Below are 9,301 nucleotides of genomic sequence, written 5' to 3'. Positions count from 1 at the left end.
TGTTTAATTTGGGGAAAAGACCCGCTACTTTCTCTCATTTTCAGGTTTAATATTTTGTTATATATATTAATATGATTTATTCTTACAACCAAGTCTGGGTGGTGTAGTCGGTTATCACGCTAGTCTCACACACTAGAGGTCCCCGGTTCGAACCCGGGCTCAGACATTTTTTCGTTCTTTTTTTTGGACCAAAAGGGAGGAAAAAGTTAGGGATGTCAACGAGCCGAGCCGAGCCGAGCCGAGCCGAGTATTTGGTTGTTCGAGTTAGGCTTGATAAGAAATTTCCGAGCTCGAGCTCGAGCCGAGCTTAACCGAGCTTTCATTTTCCCTGTTCGAGCTTGGCTCATTTAAGTTTTTCGTTGTTCGAGCTTAGCTCACGAGTAGCTTGTTTAAGTTCAAGCTCGAGCCGAGCCGAGCCGAGCTATTAACAAACGAGCCTTGATAAACAAGCTTTTAACAAACGAGCCTTAACATTATGAAATATTATTTTTTAAGAAATTATAAAACATAAAAAAATAACCAAACCCAAAGAAAAAGTTAATATCGTATACTTGCTAATACTATTTTATTAATTAGAATCTCCTAAAATCAAAATACTCTAAAAATCAAAATCTAACAAAATAATTGCTACATATGGATGATTGAGAGGCAGAGAGTGAGAGAGGCAGAGAGCCGTATTTCTACTTTTTAGGGGTTTGAGTCTTTTGACCTTTAAGAATTTTGATATATCCTTGATTGAAGTATATCCTTGATTAAAGAAATAAGAATGGTAAACATATATGACTCTTGGTAGCTAGTTTCGGTAGTATATTAGTATATAATTGATTTCTTACCCTTAATTTTAGCATAATTATATGAATAGTATCTTTAATATGTTGTTTGTTAATATTTTATTCTATTTAATATAAATATATTTTTTAGAAATTTAATATAAACGAGCTTGAACGGGCTTTTAAACGAGCTTATGAACGAACACGAACGAGCTTGGAAACGAACATGAACGAGTTGTTTGCGAGCCTAAACGAGTCGAACACTAGGCTATTCGAGCTAGTATCATTTATTAAACGAGCTTAATATTTTTGTTCAAGCTCGTTTATTTATTTATTGAACGAGCTTTGACCGAGCTTGTTCACGAGCTGTTCACGAGCGTATCGGCTCATTGACATCCCTAGAAAGAGTAACAGGCAACCGCCTTTATATCATTGGGGGTAGATGTTACTCTTATCTATATTAGCTTCAAGTCCTGAAGCGTGAGAGAACACCTAAAACTTCTAAAACATCATTGAAGCAGAAATAAGGTCACCTGTGCAGAATATGAATAAGTCATTAGCAAACATCATGTGAGTGATGTCTAACTTCTCACATCTGGGGTGATAATTGAAGTTTGGATCAATCTTGAGCTGTTGCATATTTTTTTGACAAATACTCCATCCCCATAGCAAACAAGAAGGTAGATAGGGGATCTCCTTGCCTTAAACCTTTCTTAGCAAGGAAAGGGGGCTAGGTTTCCCATTAATGAGAACACTATAATGGCCTGTTTGGGAACAAGAAATTCATTTCAAATGTTGGAACTGGCCCAAGTCTCCAAGGAAATACATCCAATAAGTGAAATTTCAAATACATACTCAAATAAAGTCATTTGAAATCCCATCTTACTGCCTCTCTTCTCCTTTCTCTCTCCTCTGCTCCCCCAACTCATCAATGTCATTGATAGCCTTCTTCCAACCTTAGATCTGGAAGATATGGATTGGCTCTCTTCTCTTAACCTCCATTAATTATCTCTCGTCCCATCTTAATTCTTTCTCTCCTCCCAAACCGACTGTCTCCCCACCGTCGCCTCAAGCCTTCAAGCACCAATTCACCACCAATCTTTTTCAGTTTTCCATCACTACCACCACCGTTCTATTGCAACCACCAACAATTGCTTGATTTCCTTCACTGTCGGTAAGGTCGCCATTCCTTCAACCATTAAAGGAAGCCTTAAATCTCGAGGTGGTTTTTTCACAAATTGCATTGAAGTGTTGACGGTGAAATCATTCTAGATTTCAATTTCTACGGGGATGGACTATAAATTCTAAGAACTCTTCATAAATCTAAATCTATGTATTTAGAAATTTGATCGACCTGGTATTTTCTAACTTAGGTTTGGTGTTTTTTCCAGTTTTTCGGTAAAGACTATTCAGGAGAAAGTTCATTCAGTCAAATTCCTAAATTTTAGGGTTTATACTTTTATTTTTTGGGTATTCCTTGTGGCAAGTTTTGATTTCCTCTGAATCTAATTGAGATGTTGATGCTTAGCCAAATGTCTTTTTTTTTTGTATCCTTTAATTCATTATTAATTAATCATTAATAAAATAATTCCATTCTCTGGAAAAAAAAAATCAACTCCATGATTAAAATTTCACTCACCTTCAAAGATCACGTAGAATTTGAAATTCCGGAATTGAAATTCTCATGTTTCCCAAACATAGATTTTGGAATTGAATTACAAGATTTCAAATTCTGGAATTGAACTCAATCATTTTAAATGAATTCCACGTTTCCAAACACTACCTAAGAGACAGAAGTGAGGCAAGCAAAAATCTAATCAAAAAACAGTGTAGGGAACCCCAACTTTGTCATTACATTTATGAGAAAACTCAATTCAATGGAGTCATCTGCCTTTTTAAGTTCTACTTTGATCATACACCTTGGGGAGAGATTCTTCCTATTATACCCTTTAACTAAATCTGTAGCTAGCAGAATATTATCAGAAATGTGTCTAGCATGAATAAACCCAGCCTAACACTCACTGACAACTACACCAACCACATTTTGAAGTCTAGAAGTCAAAATCTTGGAGATTATCTTGTACACAACAGTACAACATGCAATTGGCCTAAATTCTTTAACCTTAGAGGGGTTGGGGGCCTTAGGGACAAAAGTCACTAAAGTGCAATTGACTTGCTTGAGAAGTTTCTTCTGGACAAAAACCCCTTTTATACATGTCATGCTTACTCATTGGCCATGTTTTCTTAAAGAAAACAACATTTAGTCCATCAGTCCCTGAAGCTTTGCAATCATGAATACCTTTGAGAGCCACATCAATTTCAACATTAGTAATTGGTTGACATAAAATAACTTTATCCTCATAACTCAGCTTAGGGCCACTTCTCATTATGGGAACATCAATCATAGGCAACTGAGTAGCACAAGAACCAAGAAGAGAGGTGTAAAACTGTAAAATTTTAGCCTGAATATCCTCAGGTTTCACAACTTTTTATTATTAGCATCAAACAAGACGGATATTATATTAACCCTATGTCTCTCCTTTACTGCTGCAAAGAAGAACTTGTTGTTAGAGTCTCCATTATGCAACCACTACAGTCTAGATTTCTGCCTCAAAGTTGACTCTTCAACCTTTAACCACTTTATGAGACTTGCAGAACAAAGCTGTTCATGCACTAATAGAAAGCCATCAGTGGTATGAGATTGAAGTTGAGTCTGAATTATCTCAAGTTGTTGCCTAGCTTGATCAATCTTATCCCGAATCCCCTTAAACTCTCTGTGATTAATGTGTTTAATCTTGTTTTTTTGTTAACTTTAACCTTTCCCATAGTGAAAACATAGCACTGCCCTTGTATTTGTGCTACCAACTATGCTCAGCAATACGCAAGAACTCGTGATGGTCCACTAGAAAATTAAAGAATTTAAAGGTTTTCCACCTCCTTCATCCTCTGGTAGGCAGTTGATAAGAATTGGGTTGTGATCAGAGATACCAGGATTCAAATACTTTGTACACACTACTCCTTTCTTATTCATCCATTCATAACTCCCAAGGTACATATCAATCCTGCAGTTTTAGTGCAATCCCCACCTTTATGCCAAGAGTTGAACTGACCACTACTATTAAGCTAAAAAAGAATGCATTTATCCACAAATTATGTGAAGTCCTTGATACTAGACAATGAAACTGATGCCTCATTAATTCTATCATGAGCATCAAGAATAGTGTTGAAATCTCTAGAGAACATCCAAGGAGTGTTACAGCTGTTAAGTACACCTAAATCAACCTACAATAATTGACTTTTGTCATCATTAGTATGAAGCCCATAAACAGCTGTAAAGAAGAATTCAAAAAGACCTTGATGATTATGGACTGCACAATGAGTAAACTATTCATGAATATGTTCAATCTTGACTGTAACTGAACCAGGGTTCCAGCCAAGCCATATCCTCCCTTTGTCACTAACACTGTAATTGTTTTCCAAACACCAATGCATGAGAACTTATTGAGAATAGCTTAACTGTTCTACTTTTTACTTTTTACCTCAGTAACTTTAGAGGGGTCATTCAACCCTCTAGTATTCCAAGTGCATAAGCTAACCATCAGAGGATAAGGGGAGGTGGTTACGTGTTCACCTTGTGAGAGATCTCCATGGTGTTATTAACATCCTCTTCATCTGTAGCCTCCTCATCAAGAGCGTTAAAGTTGTTACTAGTAGAAGCTGGAACACCCTAATTTCTAGTTTTCTTAGTAGCCACTCTCCACCCTGCATTAACACCAGATTGAGTCATAGGCATGGCTTGATGTACAGGTGTAGCCATAGGTGTAACATGTGTTGAGAGAACCTGAGAAACCACAGGCTACTTTTAGGGACCCAAACCTTCTTAACCACTGGTGGCCCCTTCTTCTGAACCCGGTCTTTCTTGTGAACTAATGTAGAGAAATCATGACCTAACATTTGACACTTATTGCAGTAGGAAGGCTTCCAATCATACAAAACATGTTGCTTGAATTCTCTACCATTAATGTCCTCAATCCACATATGATCAGGAAGAGCTTCAGTGACATCCATCTTAACTATAACTCTAGCAAAGAAAATTAACTCCATGTTGCCTTGTAGTACAATCATCAACACAAAAAGGATTACCCAACAAACTGGCTATTCTACTTAATGATTCACTACTCTAACAATTCAGAGGTAGATTAGGTAGTTTAATCCACAAGGGGATGACCCTAAGAACTTCCTCATAGAAATTAAAATCAGTTGCCCAGTGTTTAAGAATAACATGCCTGGTAAAGAAAGTACAAGGGCCACCACACATGACAACATCCCTATGAGCACTGAAAATTGAATGACAAAATAGCCATCATCATATAAAAACACATTATGGGACCCAACTTGGGTCCAATTAGAAGAAATATATTGTTTTACAGAAGCAATAGTAGGTACTTCACCCACAACATATAGTACAAGGGGAGTAAGCCATTTATAAGTCAATTTATCAACCAAGGATTTATGCAATTGCGCCAATTTCTTTCCATCCTTAACAGTGGGAGAAACAAAATGGAGTGATGCCCCCTTACCTGTTAGAGGAGGGCGTTGGAATATGTTGGTCCAAGAGGTCCCATTCTTAGCTGGTGGTACAGTTGTAGCTACACCAGGAGCATCATTGCTATAGGCACAATGGTCGGGTTCCAAAATGCCAGAGCTGAAGGAAATAATTGCATTGGCCAAGTTTGCATTTAATGCATTTAATGCTAAGTCTAATAAATGCGGTTTAGTATTAATTAAACAAGTTAATTATTTAGTGAGATCAAGTGATCTGAATGCCTAGCTAGAGGTCGCTTCAGTTCAAGTGGAATTAATAATATTAATGCCACAACTTACTCTTGATAGAACCCGTAGGGTCACACAAATTGTAGGGGTTTACAGTTAAATACATAACATGATAGCAGAATAACCACAAAGCCAGGAAGCATGTATAAAGTACAAATTAAGCAATACTTACGTTTGTAGTGTGTTTTCCCTAGTTCAACGAATCACGAACACGAACAAGAACTCAAGATGTCGTTCCTCTACTTGGTTCACCGACACGTTCAGATCCGTCTTGAGATCGATGGCTTAGAAGTCACTCAAGATTGTTTGCTTTCTGGGAAGAACACTTCTAACCGGAGGAACAAAGAGATTTTAGGTTTTCTCTGTGTTTAGGTTAGAAACAGATTAGGTTACAAAATTGTATGGAAAAACATAAGGGTGGATTAGTGTTATAACCTTTCGGTTATAAAACCAACCGACCAAGGCACAAGGCCAAGACCGGCCAACACTTACTTGTAAGCCCATACACGCACAACCACACAGGCGCTGGGCCTTGGGCCGCCCTGTGTGCGCTGCTGCTGATCCGCGCACGCCCAGCCAAAGGCTTTGGGCCTTGCTCGTTGCGCTGGCTCGTCGGGCCGGCAGCGTTGCCTTCTCGTATTCGCGTCCAATGCCTTACGACGAATGTTTATCGTATAGTACTTGACTATTCATCGTTGTACGATACGATTATTCGTTTCTCCTAGCTTACTAATATTCGCAATATGATATATGATTCCGATCCAGCGCCATATCGTATATTTATGTTTTTCCGAACTATATTCCCGAAAAGCTATTAAATGAATTTCCGATTCATTTAATCCGGTGATCTGTTACATGCCAATGGTGTGACCTTATAGGATCAGTCAAAAGTAAGTTGTGAGCCTAATATAGATTAGAACTCACTTATCGGGAGCATTGCTCCATCCAGCTGTTCCCATCACTTGATCTCACTGAATTAATTAAACGGTTATGATACAAATAATCTATGATCCGTGTATTAACAAAAATCTGCAAGATACAACAAGTTAGTGATAATAAACATCCATGATTAATACACGAATTCACACATTGAAACCTACAAAGAAAGGTGTTAGTATGTAATTAAATAATCAAATTGTACCTACACCATAATACACAAGTTAGACAATTAGTGGAATAAACACCAATTAATTAATGAAAAGAAAATGATAATTACGAAATTAAATGGATTTAATAAGTTTTTTTGGTTCTTAGGGATTTACGAGTGTTCAATAGGGCACAATCACGTAAGGGGCCGAATTGTGGTTAAATTTGATGAGCGATTATGAGATGATTAATGCAATTTTTAGCATGTAATAATGAAAATGAGATTCTTTAAGAGCTTAAAGTTGAAAAGAGTCTCTTTAGTGCGTGATTAAGCTGTGATTAATGACCTAATTTCTTCGCTATTTATAGGAAATGCGTAGAAATTAGGTCAAAGAAATGTAATAGCCGTCTAGGCCAACAGTTAGCGCTGGGTCAAGCGTGGACCGCCAGGTCCAGTGGATTGCGCTGCTAGCAGCGCTGACCCCTGGCTTTGATTTGAGATAATTTGAAAGATATTGAGAATATTTATGACGGCAGATTAGTTAGGTTAATCTGTGTCATTAATGGGATGGACTTTTAGGGCATTTGGTACAGACTGAGCCCAAAAGCAATTGAAAGATGTTTGTAATTGCTTTTTGATTTTTGTTTTGAAGATGTGTAAAGACGTTTTTGGCCACTACAAAAAAACGTTATATATTTAGACGGATTAGTTTCGACGTTGTGTGGAATAGTCGCAATGGGTTATGGAGCGCGAATTCAGAATTTGCAAATTTCGACGCTTTATACTGTCGAAATATTTTTCGACATCATAAAGCGTCGATATTTGCAAAATGAAGACACGAGGAACCCACGTGTCTGTTACCAAGTGAATTTCGGCCAAAATATCTCCCGCCGAAGTCTCTAAAATTTGGGAGAATCCCGCTTTACACTCACTCCACCTCCCACGTTTCTCTCAACCTCCTCAAGGACCTTGCTAGCTGCAAAACCTAACCACCCTCATCAGATTTTCCCGTCTTCACTCCTCCTCACCTTCAGCAACATTAACGAATTCCTTGGATTTCGTCTTCAACCTGTACGTTAGCCCAACAGAGTCCCTCAATTCTCTCAGTTCACCCACTTTTATCTCACTCTTCATTCTATATATTTATGGAAAATCCCAACTGAATTCACAATTCTACCATCAAATTCGAAAATAAATTTGCTGCTGTTATTTCTAATTGGAGATTTTTTGTGGAGAACTTCGAGCATCCTCTGGTTGATTTGGGGCTGTTTCCTTGGTGTACGGGATAATTTCGCTCAATTATTGACAGTAATTAGATCTTCCAGGTTAGTTTTTTTTAAAACTTTTGTTGCCCATATTTGTTTGTTGCCGTAATTGCAAAAAGAATTGCCTACATATCGTGGTAGATATTTGGTTAGTGAGATAAATTCGTCCAATTCACTCCAATAAATTCTTCAAGGTTTTTTTTTTTTGTTATATTTTTACACTTTTGTTGCAAAATTTGTGTGTTTGAACGTTGTTTTTTATCTTAGGTGTTTTATGATGTTTATGGTTTTGTCATGTCATCTCAGTATCCCCTATTGCACAATGTGTTGTCAGTTTCATTTGGAAGTCGAAAGTTTCTCTTTAAAGGGAGAGATTTCAACTGGAAGCTATCTTTGACCGGGATTAGTTATAATGATTTTCTCTAGAATAGAAGGCTAAGCTATCATGTGACTTTGTAGAGAGACTTTTGAAGGGTCTACCTAAGCTTGTTGAGGAGTTGTGTTGTTTGATTTTGTTGCAGCTTAAGTGTTATTAACAGGACTCTTCTTTTTATTGTTATTTATTAAACAGAATTAGGTCTTCCAGAAAGATGGGGAGGGAAGGTTGTTGGGGGGATGTTAACTAACTTTGATTTGTAATAAAACTGAAACTAGGAATATAGTCGAGGCATATTATATTTTAGATGCTTTCTTGTCACTCGACATGACATTAGATTTTGATGATAACACTCAAATGATGAAATTTAAAAACTGAAGATTTTGATGATAACACTCAAATGATGAAATTTAAAAACTGAAGATTTTGATCATACCAGTAATATGGAGCCCATGTATCTTCCTTCAAACCAAAAGGTATTGGGCAAAATTTGATTTTTTTTCTTTTCCATCCTTATTATGGTAATACAAAGCACGGAGGATGTATGTAAATGGTTTTTATGTAGGAATGCGTTTCATGAAATCTGTTGAAATATGGGGTAGCTCTGGAAAATTCTGTTTAAGCATGTAATTGTCATTTAGGTGCTTTTGCCGAAACGATTAGGGTTGAGATGCAAGGCAGTTAGATGAGACAGTGATTTACTGTTGGAGAGGGGTTGGGGAAGAGAGAAATCTGCATATTAGCCTATTAGGTGCCTCTTTTAACTAATAAAAATTTGTCAGTTTCATTTGGAAGTCGAAAGTTTCTCTTTAAATGGAGAGCTTTCAACTGGAAGCTATCTTTGACCGGGATATAATGATTTTCTCTAGAATAGAAGGCTAGGCTCACTATTCCACTGAATATCTGTTTGCCCTGTCATGCTCATAGCAAATCTTGTTCGCATGTCTCCTTTCATTGTTAAGTGCCTCAA

At 37.3% G+C, this 9,301-nt stretch overlaps 1 non-coding gene across 1 annotated transcript; it reads left to right on the top strand.

Moving 5' to 3' along the window:
* Positions 1–92: 92 nt before the first annotated feature.
* On the top strand, positions 93–166 carry TRNAV-CAC (transfer RNA valine (anticodon CAC)). The gene has a single exon. It is a non-coding gene; the product is annotated as a tRNA-Val (tRNA).
* The last annotated feature ends 9,135 nt before the right edge of the window (positions 167–9,301 follow it).

This window comes from Spinacia oleracea, chromosome 1, assembly GCF_020520425.1.
Source record: "Spinacia oleracea cultivar Varoflay chromosome 1, BTI_SOV_V1, whole genome shotgun sequence".
In the NCBI taxonomy this organism is placed as follows: Eukaryota; Viridiplantae; Streptophyta; class Magnoliopsida; order Caryophyllales; family Amaranthaceae; genus Spinacia; species Spinacia oleracea.
This window is presented reverse-complemented; position numbering and strand designations above follow the sequence as displayed.